Below are 15146 nucleotides of genomic sequence, written 5' to 3' on the forward strand. Positions count from 1 at the left end.
TATAAAACCAAGATTGCGGAATTGGATAAGTGACAAAACAGCACGGTACAAGGAAGTACTTCTCTGCCGATTAAGAATAGGACACACTTACAGTACTCACTCCTACCTCTTGACTGGCGGGGATCCTCCTACTTGTAGTAGGTGCGGCGATAGCCTGACAGTCCTCCATGTTCTTATCCGGTGCCCTGCACTAGAAACAGAGAGGAAAAAGTATTTCCCTTCTGCATATCGGGAAAATATACCACTTCACCCAGGATTTTTTCTTAGTGATGAACCGCTTTTTAAACTGCAAGTAGTCTTAGATTTTTTAGCCGAAACCGACATTCTGAAAATAATTTGGCCAGGAAATTTTAACACGTGATTACCAGCCCTTGTATTCGAGGGCCGTCTTGATGCCTTAGTGTAACTGTTGTTTCGTTTTCATATGTTTTTTATCAAAGCACAACTGCCATCGTCCATGTCCATAACTAATCAGTGTCATTATTTTACTAGCTATATATTTACGTCGTTTACAGCGAAAGTTTTTAGGCGCTTATACAGCCATGTCACACCTACCATAATAAATTCACTGTCCATGCCATTCAGAATAAATCCTTTAAGTTACCATTTGTCATGGCGCTCTTTGGCCATAACTGGCCCTTGCGCCATTAAAAAACCACATATCATCATCATCACCACCTGGCGACGAACAGTTAAGCAAACGGTAATATTATATTTCCAATTGTGCAATAAAAGATATGTCAACGCGCGATGATACCTGAAATGTTATAACACAATATTTAAATAATAGCTCACATTTATTGAGCAAGCAGAAACATTCTGCAGTTCCTCGATTAGTTCGTCATGTGATGACGCACACTTCAGAGGCGGCACCTTCCCGTCTATTGGTCGCGTCCTCCCCTTCTTCCACCTCCGCCTTGGGCGTGGCACATTTAGTGACGTAAGCGGCGAAGCGAACGGTTCGTATTCCGAACCGTTATAAGATTCGGCCCCAGGTGATGCTATGACGTCGTAGGAGAGGAAACGCAACATGGCTTGGTCACGTGGGTCACAATAATAGTGACGTAAAACTATGCTGCGTAGTCTGCTTGCGCATACGCGTGCTCTGCCAGCAGAGGTGAACAACTGGCGACTCGAAGTCCATGTCGCGATTATTATAATTATTGCGAAGAGCGACAACAACGGTAAGAAAATATTGCGGCTTGTGAGAGTCGGTGATTCATTCCGAAGCGCCGTCAGCTTTAGCTTTGAAGTGAACCGGGAAAGGCCTAGCGACGATATCGGCGCCGCCGAACGATCAGCGGCGGTGAGGCTGCCGTCGGTGCGCCATGTGAACGAGAGACCACTCCGAGCTGCCGAACTATGCGACTCGCAGATGACGCGTCAACTGCTCTCCGCTGCAGTGCTGTGCATGTCCCGCACCGCGGTTAGCCAGGATCAGCTCGGTTACAGTGTTCTAGAAGCCTGTAGCATAAAGAAAGGATCTTTAGAATGACAGAAAGTTGAGCTAGTTGGTAACGATTCATAATTCAAAGAAGGGGTAAGGCGTTCAGACACGGACACAAGAGGAGAGAAGTGGACAATACGAACGCAGCATATCCTGGTCCCTTTCGGAGCCAGCCGGATAGTGTTCTACTCAACGTGCCGCCCACGTTACCGGCACCATAGTTTCCTACAAAAATTACTAGAGGGAACTCTGGCGCTAGTGTTTACGGGAGCTGCAATGGGAGCGGTTGTACCAGCATGGGAATTATGGGAAGTACATGGATTTGCCTAACTTCGTCCTTTTGACTTCAAACGGCTGTGCAAGGTAATTTTCAACAGTGTATTGCGTAATAAATAATTAAATTAACATCATTAAACTTGTCCAACGACATGATTCGAACAGAGGAACTCTCGCGCAGAAGCCTGATATTGAAACCATTAAGCCACGGACGCATGTATCGACAAGCGAATCAAACTCCCTTATGAATTTATCGCGGGCATGCCAGTGCTGTGAAACGCTTGGCGTGTTTCGATTTGGCCGCCTGGACAAGTTCAATCGTTGCAATTAATAGCGGTTGTCCGTATTCCCGGCGTCTTCTGCACTTCGAAGAGCATAGATTGCGCTGAAATTTACGAGAATAAGATTGATACAGCGTAATATACAAAGCCACAAAAACGTCTGAATCCGCAAGCACGAAGATCAGACAAATCCATGTACTTCCCATCATTCCCATGGTGGTTAAAGTCCCTTGATAATTTTAAAGTAGCGACACTCTTTGAACTCTCCCGCCGCCGCGCGACCTCCTCGCCTCCTCCTCGCCCCTTGCGCGTTCCCCCGCGGCAACCAGTTTTGCCCCCGTTTTTCTGCACGACGATTGGTCTCCCTGCCGTTGCCCTTGGAAATGCGTGGATCTTGAGTTTTGCTTGTGTTTTTATTTTTCGTTCGCGCCATTTTCCTCCTGAGCACGGTTGGCTCGGCGCTTTAGTTCGGCGTAGCGAACGTTGTATGCTGTTTTTCCTGCTCTATGTGCTAGCGCTATGCCGGGCTGTTGCGCATATAACTGCAGCAAGAAGCCTGAAGATGGTTATGCCGTTTTTATGATACCACAAGGAAAGCGTGACGGCTTGCGCAGGAAGCAGTAGCTGCATGACATTGGCCGAAAGAACTTTGCTCCGACAAAAAACAGCGTTGTCTGCGAGCTGAGGCGTCTTATAGCTCGTTGCAAAGCATCCCATAATGCTGCACTTCTTTTTCATTCTTCTGACCTGCTCACCAGCGTTTTTGTTGCGGTTGTCCTCAGTATGCTTTCTATTCTGGGGCGGCTCCATCACCTCGCACGTCGCTAACTGTTGTTATTCAGTCGGAAGTGCAGCATTATGGATTCTGCTTTGCACCCTCAAAAAATTAGTGGCAAGTATACCCGTGGCATTGCAGGTGATGAGCGTTAGCTAGTCAACATTGAGTTTTTTTTTAAGTTTTAAGGCGAAAGCATTTAGATCTCTATGTTTCAAGGTCGCGTTGTAAACTGGAAGTATCACGTGACCCATGGAAGGCCAGAGGTGACCCAAAGCATGTCCACCCCCGTATAAGAGAATGATTACCCAAGTTAATGACTCATTAGTGATTGACATGAGGTGGATTAGGGAGGATTAAGGTTGGTTATAGCGTACTAAAGAAGAATAAGGTGGATTAGAGTGCATTAAGAAGGATTAAGATACATGAATAAAGATTAAGGTGTGTATAGGAGGATTAAGGCGGATTATAGTGGAATAAGGTGAAGGGTTGATGAAAGGGTATTAAGACCGATTAGGGTGGATTAGGGTGCATGAACAAGGACTAGGGAGGATGAAGGCGGATAAAGGAAGATTAAGGTGAATTAGGATTGATAAAGGATTAAGACCGATTAGGGTGGATTAAGGTGGATTAGGCACCATGGAGGTGAATTAGGTTTAATAGAGGTGGATTAGGGTGTATTAAGGTAGATTGGGACTATTAAGCAGGATTAAGGTGGATGAAGTAGGATTACGGCGAATTATGAGGGTTGATAAAGGAGGGTTAAGATCGTATAGGGTAGGCTAAGGTGCATTAGGGCGATGTAGGTTGATTAGGTTGTATTGAGGTGGATTGGGAGTATTAAGCTGGATTAAGGTAGATGAAGTAGCATTAAGGTGGATTAGGGTGGACTAAGGTGAATTAGGGTTCACTGAGTATTAAGACCGATTAGTCTACCATAATCCTCCTTAATGCACCGTAATCCTTCTTAATCCACGCATATCCTTCTTCATGCACTTTAATCGACCCTAATCCACCATAATCGTCCTTAATGCACCTCAACGCACCTTCATCCACCCTAATCCACCTTCATCGACCTTAATCCAACCTAGTGCTCCTTTATACACCTTCATTCACCCCAATGCACCTTCATCGACTTTATTCCACCTTAATCCTCCTTAATACACCCGAATTCATCTTAATCAAATCACTAATCAATCATTACTTTGCTAATCATTAATAATATCTTATACGCGGCTGCACATGCTTTGGTTCGCTTCCCGCCTTCCTTCGGTCACGTGATATTTTCTGTAGCTCACAACGGGACCTTGAAACAGAGGTCTAAGGCTTTCGTTTAATAAGCCACACACAAAGGGATGTGTCACAAGCAATACTAGATCAGACGCACGAAGTAAAGCATCTGATCACGTGGCAGAAAAATTGTCTGGAGTACAGAACTCGCCTCAAAGCCCCCTTCACATCGGTATACCCCGTTCATACGGCTTTACGAAAAAACCAACCTCCTCATAAACGTTGCCCCCATCATTACCGATGCTGTTATTATCATTTCTCAAAATTTTCAACCCCACTAGGGCGCGCAACTGGCCCAAAATAATGCGCCTCCATAGAATCCTGCGGCCCGTCCGAGGGAGCCCAGGAGGAAAAGCGCGCCGTGCGCATCCGGCGGGTGAGGAGAATCGAGGAGGAAAGCGCCGTGAGGAGGAGAGTGTCGCTACTTTCAAATTATCAAGGGGCTTTAATGGTGGTACGACTGCAGCGCCAGAGTTCCCTCTAGCAATTTTTGTAAGAAACTCTATGACCGGCACGGCAACTCGCCGCATGCCGTTTGCCGTTCGCGGGCCGCCGTGCGGCGTTCGTGTTGTCCACTTCTCTCCTCTTGTGTCCGTGTCTGCACGCCTTACTCCTTCTTTGCATTAAGAAATGATTTCTATATGCCTGTAGCTCGGTCATAGTGGAGGCTTTGCTCCGTTCAGCAGGTTCCGTAATCGGCATTTCATCGTTTCTCTTCATATGTCACGTTTTTGTGCTAGTGTGCTATGACGTCAATATTCTCGTTTCTCCTGCAGGACCTGAATAAAGTTGATTTCCTTCCTTCCTCTGCGCGGAGGAAGGAAACTCGATGCTGCGCTGTCACGTCATAATAGCCGCGCTAGCGATGGCTCTCAACCACGAGAAGGAGCTTTTAATGATGTTTGGAGCTGAATTAAAATTATTTTGAAATGTTTGCAGCGTCCAATACCTCGTTGTGGGTGTCCTCGCATACAGAAACAGCCTACAACAGGCTTATTATAGCCTCAAAATTTCATTTCTCCACCCCTTTAATTCACATCTGCTATTATGGGCCAGCAGGTCGTTCTATTTGTTCCCACTCAAAGGCGAATTGCAGTTACAACTTCCGCTTCTTCGCACGAGGAAAATGCTAGCAGGCTTCAAGTTTTCAGCAGAGTGCAGCTCGTGTGCGTACAAGCGGCAGCATTTGCTAACTCCGCGTCGAGCACATTTCGAGTAAATTAAAAAGGAAAGACAGATAGCGGGAGACAAATAACATGTTTATTTTATAAATCAAGTTTACGAAAGGCATCCCTATTTTATTGCCTTGAGCTCGGGCCGTCTCTTGGACACATGATCGTGAACAGCTGAAGCTTATTCTAGCTAGAGGTTGGAGCTGGCAATGTTTTGCCCGACTCTTATAGAAAAATGCTTCGGGTACAGCGAAGCGTGAACTAAAGTTCGCTATAAGAGCGAGGCACAGTAAATACCAATAACGTCATGAGTAAATCGGAGAATAAATCCTTCGGTTGGTAACAATAGGTGGTGTCCAAGTCCAAGTCTCAGTGGCACCTGTCACTAGAATTCTTTACGCAGGTCTTGGGCTCTATTCTCGACACGCATGGCGGCTGCCATGGAGGAAGGAAACTGAGGAGAGGCCCTACCCCCTTCGCGCGCTAGGAGAAAAGTGTGGAGGAAATGACGTAATAGGTTCTCCTTTGTTTTGCTGTTTCTTTTATCTCTTTGCAGTAGCGGCCCCGCCTTTCGGGCCACAATGGCGGCTTTGTTATTGTCCTGTGCGCTCACACGTGTTGCTCCGTAGGTTTCGTACCGTGGCAAAGGCGCCGTGCGGGCAGGTTTGCGTTGGTCTCCGTGTTTTGTTGCGCTGCGTTATCTGGACCGTGCTCTACCGGATGTTGCTGTGGCCAGGTGGGACAGGAGGAACTAAAGTTCGTGAAATGAACGCGCACGCAACGCTGTACGCAATGTACCGCACCACGGCAATGGCAACGGACGAAGGAATATCCGCGGGAAATATTGCCCTCTTTGGCGGAATCATGCTAACGTGCTAACGATTGTCTAGTATTGCTGCGGAGCGCGCGGGTCCGAGCAGCACGGTTGCCCGCAGCGCGGCGTGGTTTCGCGAGAAATGTAAACAACAGAGGAGAGCTGGCCCGATAGGCGGAGCAACGCCACGAGCAACGCCAACTTCCGGCTTCACTTTCGCTTCACAAAGAGTGACGTCAGGGCCTCTCCTCAGTTTCCTTCCTCCGTGGCGGCTGCATCACCGTTGATCTATAAACGGTGGGCTGCACAGCCGCCATTATCCGCCATGTTGACTCTCTGATTGGCTGTGGAGAGCTAACGGGCCTTGAAATGTGTGTCGGGAAACGGAAGTTTTGCGAAATGCAATTTTGCGTTTTCATCAAGATAACGAAACGTGACGTGGAGCTGCAAATTTTATCAACTAATACATTTTTTTGGTCCTTGGCAGCTATATTGCGACGTTAGTACCTCAAAAAGAAAGTGAGCGGTAGCGTACAGAAGCCAGTGCAATGCATCTGCAATTTCGCGAATATGTGGTGGCGATCTAAGGTAGCCGCCATGCCAGCTTGCTGATTGGCTGAAGGAATCTCCCGTGAGGAGCGTCACAGGAAGGGCTGTTTCGTAAGCGTCATTTTGACGATGCGTGACGTTGTGCTGGGCCGCCATTGCTGAGATTTTCTGCCATAATTTATGGTGCGACGAGCCGCGCGAATTATGCAAATGAGCAGCCATATGCAATGCCAGCCCAGAGGTATGCGTATCGCCACATTTTCCCCGTCGTTTGGCGCCATAAAAATCTTTTGTTCATAACGCGTGCTCATAGTATTTGCATCGATCTCGGGTGGTGTTGGCATTTGTGTTCGGGGCCATCTTCTTTTAAAAGAACGCGTTCATACGAAATAATATTGATTGAACATAGCAAACTTTCGGCAATGTTGTCCACTTTTCACTGCTGCATTTCTATTGTTATCAAGATTAATGCCTATTCGCACTATCAAAAGTTATGACAACTGCGTCTTTCTAATTTATAAGAAGAAATCTACGCAAGGCGGCGCCTTGAAGATTCCTCCCGCGGTGCGAGTAACCAGCGAAGTGAACAAGAGATGGCAGCGCCGGCGCTTGCGTCGCGCTAGTGGATATCTCTGGCGCGCGCAACGCTGTCGGTTATATTCGGCCATTTCTCAGCCAGCCGAGTCGGGCTGAGTCGCTTGCGTTTCACGAGATAGCGATAACGTGGCCTAGAACGCGCGCGCATCACCACTGGTAGGTCGCGTATGTTGTCTCAAGGTAGAAAACAAGCGCGTTGGCGCCAACATACGATGATTCATTCCATTTGCCGGCGACACGCATCTTACCTAATGAAGCAGACGACGGCTTGTAGGCAGCAGATGAAGGAAGCGAGACGCGTTTTCAACGGAATAATCATGCGCTTTGAGCTAGCTGCTTTATTTTTACAGCGCAGCAAAACTGTTTTGCTTTACCGAGAATCTTACGTTCAGCGCCTTCATTTCAGTTTCTTAGGCAAAACGTCAAGTTGGCGTCACGTTACAAAAGCAAAATGGGGCACGGAGGAAGGAAACTCAGGAGAGGCCCTGACGTCACTCTTTGTGAAGCTAAAGTGAAGCCGAAAGTTGGCGTTGCTCATGGCGTTGCTCCGCCTATCGGGCCAGCTCTCCTCTCCAGTTTACATTTCTCGCGAAACCACGCCGCGCTGCGCGCAACCGTGGTGCTCGGACGCGCGCGTTCCGCAGCAATACTAAGCAGTCGTTAGCACGTTAGCATGATTCAGCCAAAGAGGGCAATATTTCCCGCGGATATTCCTTTGTCCGTTGCCATTGCCGTGGTGCGTTGCGTGCGCGTTCATTTCACGAACTTTAGTCCCTCGTGTCCCACCTGGCCACGGCAAAATCCGGGAGAGCATAGTCCAGCTAACGCAGCGCAACAAAACAAGGAGACCAACGCGAACCTGCCCGCACGGCGCCTTTGCCACGGTACGAAACTTACGGAGCAACACGAGTTAGCGCACAGAACCAAAACAAAGCCGCCATTGTGGCCCAAAAAGCGTGGCCACGACGGCAAAAAAAAAAAAACTTCAGCAAGAAAGAGGAGAACCGACTACGTCATTTCCTCCACACTTCTCTCCTAGCGCGCGGAGGGGGTAGGGCCTCTCCTCAGTTTCCTTCCTCCATGAAAATGAGGCCATCGGCGCCATTTTATTCGCGTCGCGTCAAGGTCATAGAGTTTCGTACAAAAATTACTAGAGGGAACTCTGGCGCTAGTGTCTACGGGAGCTGCAATGGGAGCGCTTGTCCCAGCATGGGAATTATGGGAAGTACATGGATTTGCCTAAACTTCGTCTTTTTGGCTTCAAACGGCTTTGTGACTTTGTAAATTCGTCATTTTCAACAGTGTATTGCGTAATAAATAAGTAATAAACATCATTATATTGCCCGACGGCAGGATTCGAACACAGGGATTCTAGCACAGAAGCTTGATATTGAAACCATTAATCCACGGAGGCATGCATCGACAAGCGAATGAAACGCCCTTATGAATTTATCGCGGGCATGCCAGTGCCTAGAGACGCTTGGCGCGTTTCGACTTGGCCACCTGGACAAGCTCAATCGTTGCAGTTAATAGCAATTGTACGCGTTCCCGGCGTCTTCTGCACTTCGAAGAATATAGATTGCGCTGAAATATACGAAAATAAGATTTATATAGCGTAATATACAAAGCCACAAGAACGTTTGAATCCACAAGCACGAAGATCAGACAAATCCATGTACTTCCCATCATTCCCCTGGTAGGACAACGACTGCAGCGCCAGAGTTCCCTCTAGTAATTTTTGTAAGAAACTCTATGGTCAAGGTCACGTATCGAAGAAAATGGCGGAATGTCCAGGAACGTTCTGGCTAGTGTGCCGTCCACCCGCTCTATTCAATGGAGGAGCGTGCCGCCGCTAGGGTGGCTAGAAGGGGCACCCTACCGCCGCCTGCAATGAATGCCCACGGTGGCCGGCAGAGGCCGCTGCCATACGGGTGGGTGCAGACTGCGGGTGTCGTGTGCTTCGCACATCAGTTTCGCAGCGATTGCGTCGGTTTCCATGTTTGCGTTCTCAGTGTTACTACAGTGTTTCGTGTTTGTTCTTGGTGTTGCCAAGAGAGAGTTTGTGGCTGCTGTGTTCCTGTGCCTGTCATTACAAGAACTATATGGCGGCGGTGAAAAAATGCCGAAGCTAAAGAGACAGTGCAAGGAGAGGACCTGCTTTGTGCCGTTGTGTAAAAGCGGTTACCGCTCGAACACAGAGCGTGTATCCTTGTTCACTGCACCATCCGATGCGAAGCGGCTAGCAGAATGTGCAAGAAGGATCAGGAGAACGGACAGAAGACTGACACCAACTGCTGTGGTTTGCAAAAAACATTTCGAAAGCAGTTTAATCGAGCGCGCGTTCTCTGTCACCGTGAACGGCGTTGTCCACGAGATTCCCCGCGATAAACCGCCCCTGAAACCCGACGCCGTACCCACGATATTTGCTGAGTATCCTAAGGACCTTGTGCCTAAAATGCCAGAAAAAAGAAAAACAAGAAATCTGTGCGAGAAAGATCTAAAGCTTCCATCAAAGCGGCGCAAGCGCGGCGAGTCAGTTGCCTCAGCCATTGAGGGAGCGGGAACGGAGAGTCTCGAAGGTGTCCACCAGAATGCTGCTGTACCTGAAGAGTGCATCCCACGCAGTAGCTTTGAAGCAGCAAGCGCGCAAAATGGTGGAGCTCAGTGCCTGCAAAACACTACTTAAAGTCGCCACCCGTTCAGCGACCTCTCTATTCCTGTCGCGTGGATGAAAGTGCCATCTCTGCCAGCAGAATCAGTAGCTTACGCTTATTGTGAAGCCGAAATAAATGACTTCGCCACCCTTTTCATTGAGAAAATGGTATTGTTCGAAAAGCCTTTGCCTGAGCGACAGTCAGTAGTTGCCACGGTTTACTTGAGAGGAACAGAGAAATCAAAACAAGTCCTCACAACTCGTGATGAGGCCGAATCCCTGATCAAGTACGTTTCCTTGACAGTTCTTTGTGGTGGATGCGGCTTAAAGCCTGCTTCAAAGAAGCACACTTCCTACAGAGACATGTAGATTGCGGAAAAATGCTTGTTCTCTACGAAGTCTGAGGGGGAGTCCTGCGTTTTCTGCAAGTACCAAAGAGTTCTAGCTCAAAACCAAGCCTGCAGGAGAAAGAAAAGGAAAAAGGCAAGCGCAGGGAAGCATGGCGAAAAGAAACACTGTAAGAACATTTCTCAAAATTTGTCGAGAACCAAGAAACAATTCGCAACTGCAAAAACAGCCGCGCTGTTCGCGCGGCTGAGTGCATACGCTGTTCGCGCACCTTATCTTTGCGACGGGTGCATAGGGCGAGCCGAGATGGTTTGTGGCTACATAAACGCTCTCCTTGAGTTGGAGGTCGTGTAACCTCAATTTCCGGAACGGCGGTGAAGCGAGAGGCATTTCCTCCTCGCTGCATGTGCTCTCCACCAGAGTTCCTGTTCATCGAGTGCTGTCCGTCAATAAGTGCCGGTGCGCACGCGACACCGTACTTGTAAATTTAATTAGCGAATCTTTACTGGAACCTATACGACTGATAAAACTACGAACCTTTTAATACTTCGTGTGGTTTAATGCTTTGTCATCGCTATAAATTCCTCGCCTTTCATGTGAAACTATATTTACATTGTTTTACTAACGACTGATATGTTCCAACCTTTGTTGAGATGTCAAAGTAAAACTGGATGTTCCTCCTGTGCTTCTTTTTTACAATTAAGGTCACATTGAAGGCTTTGTCGACCTCGGGGATCATACACCTGCTGACCAGAAGAATGTACTGGCAGACCATGGCATGGTAGTGCTGTTTCAGCCATTTACTGGTTAGCTGATATCTTCTTCTTTTTTGCTTCGCAACCATATAATATGTAAGGCGTATGCTCTCAGAAAATACTTATACCTTTATGCAGGAAACTGGAAAAATTCTTGGCGTTTTTGCGTCCAAAGGCAATGTGAAATCCGCGACACTGGCGAAAATGATTGTGGAAACAGCCATCCTTGCGTAAAAAACTGGTCTCTTTGTGGACTGTATAACATGCGACGGCACCAGCTGGAATAGGAGCATGTGGCGGCTGTTTGGAATACACGGTGAGACATCTTATTTGGGTGCAATATGCTAAGTTGTTCTTGCTTTACGATTTTTTAACTTGTGAATTAATCGCCAACCGTGGTGGAGGAGTGGCTTTGTTGTAGAGCGCGCTGCAAAGCCCGAGGGTGCGGGATCAAATCATTGCTGCAGCGGCCGCATTTCGAGTGGGGCGAAATGCAAAAACGCCCATGTACCGCGCATTGGGTGGACGTTAAAGCACCCCAGGTGGTGAAAATTAATCCGTAGTCCAGTCACCCACCACGGTGTGCCTCATAATCTTATTGTGGTTTTGGCATGTAAAACCACACAATTTAATTGTTGTTTTTGAAATTAGGTAATGACTGCTTCTCCTTGACCTGTTTTCTTTATTTTTTTACAAGGTTCTGCAAGCCACGTTCGGAGCAGCACCAAACACCCAGTCGATCCGAAGAGGCAGCTGTTCTTTGTGTCCGATTTTCCGTATAATGAAGAACGTAAGAAATGGATTTGTTGCAAAAGGGTACCTGACACCAACTGGACATGTCCACAATGGTATTGTTCAAGCAGCTTTCGAAGCAGATCAGGAAAGTGTTACACTGAAGGTGATGCCGAGCATTACAAATGCACACATTAAGCCGAACTGTTTCGAAAAAGTGAAGGTGGACATCGCGTTTCAGCTCTTCAGCGATCCGGTCATCAAAGGACTATTTGTGTACAGGGAGCGCATTGAGTCTTCGTATAAGACTGTGCAGCCGACTGTAGATTTTGTGAAAGAAATGAATCGCCTGATTCATGTCATGACATCACGGACAAGCGGAAAGGCGCTCACGCCTGGAAGTCCAAGCATGCGCTTTTTGAAAGGGTTTCTTGAATACTTGCGAGAGTGGGAGCAGCATGCAAAAGCGGCTGGTGGTAGTTTTCTTACACAAAGCACAGCTTCTGGACTAAGGGTTACCATCACAAGTATCCGTAATCTTGAAAGGATGTAGGTTAGGGCATGTTGGTATTCCATAACTGAGGTTTTTTTTAGCGCACGAACAGGAACGAGAGACAGAGGCAAGACGCTGAGGCAAGACGCTGAGGCAAGACGACAGAGGCATAGCGCTGTGTCCGCGTCTTGCCTCTGTCCCTCGTTCCTGTTCGTGCGCTAAAAAACCTCAGTTATCCTTAATCTGTTGTCCTACCTGTCATCTACCGTGGGCTTCAAATATCTTTTAACGTCCCGCTTAAGCCAAGATAAGCTAGAAAACCTTTTTGGAATAATTAGACAATCATCAGGGTGCAACGACCATCCAACAGTTTCGCAGTTTCTCGTGACTGTCAACTTACTGGCATTTTATAATCTAGCCAAACCACCCAGAGGAGGAAACTGCCCACGAGACGTGGTCAGAGCACTGCTGAATCCAAATGAGTTGTGTGCAACAACAGGCAGGCTATTAAAGTTTTGCATCCATCCATCCAACAACAGGCAGGAGCCTACTGGACAGGATAGACGGCCATCTTGACCGCGGAAGTGTCAATGAAGCTGAGGATGTCATTCAATCTCTTGCGTCCAGCGGTGAGCATGAAGCTTACACAGAAAAAGGAGCAATAGTGCTTTGATATACTATACTGCAGGTTATGTTGCACGAAAAATCATTACCAAAAATCATTGTCCCCAGTGTGCAGGCTGCCTTTGCGTAAGTAAAGCTGAAGCTAGTGCCGACGCTGCTTCATATTTCACTACTTATTTTGACAATGGAGGCCTTGTCTATCCTAGTGAGACCTTGTCAACAGCTGTGAAGGCCATGGAAGATGCTTTTACTGTGTTCTTCAGTAAAAACAAGTCGCATGTAGCGAGTGTAGCTGATTTCTGAAGTCATCTACATACACTGGCCTTTCCACTACTAGGGTGCCCAGAGCACGAAAAAGCAACTTTGACCGCAGTTGTAAAGTTCTATGTTCTTATGAGGTTTCGGTTTTATGCAAAAAGCATCAACAAAGAGAGGGAATCGCAAAGAGAACGGCAGAAGCTCCTTAAACTGCGTCACTGCCACTAGATTTGTCTTCATGTATGTGTACATTATCTCATCTAGTGCAGTCTTGTGCCTCTGTTTGACTGTAGTTCCGCTTGAGTAAAATCTTTGTTATGCTTAAATAAAAGCTCTGTTTCCTATTTTTGTTCAAGTATATCAGACACAGAAAGAAAACTGCACGTGTTTACCAGGTATAAAAAAATTATATAGTACACGGAACACCAGCAGTCCATTTTACAGGCTAACTTACTTACTATCATACCATCGGGACCGAATGGGCATTATGAGCCAGGGGGTGGGTACATTTTTTACAAACAATCAAAAACATTCAAACATATCAGGACAACAATAAGAAACAGGCAGAAACAACAGCAAATAAAAAGAAAAAGAAAGAACAGCGAAATTCGAGTCATTTCGAAAGGTGATCGGTTACAGCGGTCTTGAATGGTTATGCATTAAGTAATCAGCTGCCCACATTTGAACTGTGCTGCTGCTACAGCTTAATAAAAACAAAAAGCGCAGCAGCCCGCTTGCCGATGCTGTGGAAACACGGCGGGCTACGAAGCCAGCACCCACATGTACTGCAGCGCTCCTAGCGGCAGCCGCTGGCACTCATTGCATCCGGTGCCACCCGGGAGGCCGCGGACGGCACACTAGCCAGTACATGCTAGAATCAGGCCCACGGCGCGCCACTGGTGGCGGCCTTGCGCAGAACACACGGGAGAGGAGCCTGGCGCGCGCCGTAGTTTGCTGTGTCGTTGATCGTGCTTCTGTCTTATTCACGTTTTAAGAGCAAGATAGGCAGCACCACTCGCACGTGTGGGGTGGCCAAAGCTTCAGGCAATGTCGAAGAAGAATTGTTGCAGGGTGGGGGGCTCAAATACCGGTGAAAACGTGCCGGCGATACGGTTTTAATCATTCCCGGCAAAGCCTCATCAGCGGGAGCAACGGTAGCAAAAATGGATCGTCGCTTCGAAGGGAAATTTCTTGTTCTCATCCTTTCCTTTGTCTCGTCGGTGTTTTTTTCCACTCGATCATAGACGCGTGAGCTACGAAATTCGTCTGCAGTGCAGCATGAGATTTAAAGGCATTTCGCTAAAGTTCGGAATGCTGTTTGCCGCTTATATTGTTTTCCGCTTCTTTACCGCGTTGCGCTAACTAGGCAGCACGACTGCACGAGCGCATTGCGTTGTATGTTAAAGCTACTGAAGTTTGCAAGAACTGAAATTGTTGGTTTCATGTGGCGCGGTAAATCCTCGCGCCAGCTGTCGTGCACTTCATGTTTTTACATCTATTTTATGCGTGGCTTTGCACATGTTTAACTGCTGCTAGTTTCTCCATGCATAACTCTTGTCGATTCTTTTGAGCTGCGAAGTTTTCACCCTGCCTTGTTTGTAAAGGGCATAAATCACGCTGTGTCTTATCGGAATGATACCAAGGAAGTGCTTCTTTACCAGCTTTATTCTTTTCGCCCGAGGGCATCTTAGATATTGTTTGCGTTTTTTGGAAATGTGTTTAGAAAATAGGTAGTTCAGGGCGAGAATTGCTAATAGCTGCTGCATATGGTATTTTTGTTCCATTTCTCGCTGAAAAGTTCGCGTCCCGTTTGGGAAGTCATCACACCTCGATGCTGCCTGAGCAAACTTAACACGCCGAGTGATTTGTTTGTTTCACAACGTAGTCCCTTCTTGCATGTGAGTTTTGTACTCAACTGAATTCTTTCTTATACTTACGCTGCAGACGACTAAACCGGGCCTTGCCGCCAGCGCTCATTTACTTTGACTGGCGCTGCTCTGCCTTTAAGTATATCATGTGGCACCTCTCTCTAGTAATATAAAAAGTACTGAAAAGTTAGTCAGTCTTTAGCTTTGTACGTTT

General features: G+C 47.3%; 1 pseudogene; it reads left to right on the top strand.

Moving 5' to 3' along the window:
* The first annotated feature begins 9313 nt into the window (after positions 1-9313).
* On the top strand, positions 9314-13362 carry LOC126524188 (uncharacterized; annotated as a pseudogene).
* The last annotated feature ends 1784 nt before the right edge of the window (positions 13363-15146 follow it).

This window comes from Dermacentor andersoni, chromosome 3 (assembly GCF_023375885.2).
Source record: "Dermacentor andersoni chromosome 3, qqDerAnde1_hic_scaffold, whole genome shotgun sequence".
In the NCBI taxonomy this organism is placed as follows: Eukaryota; Metazoa; Arthropoda; class Arachnida; order Ixodida; family Ixodidae; genus Dermacentor; species Dermacentor andersoni.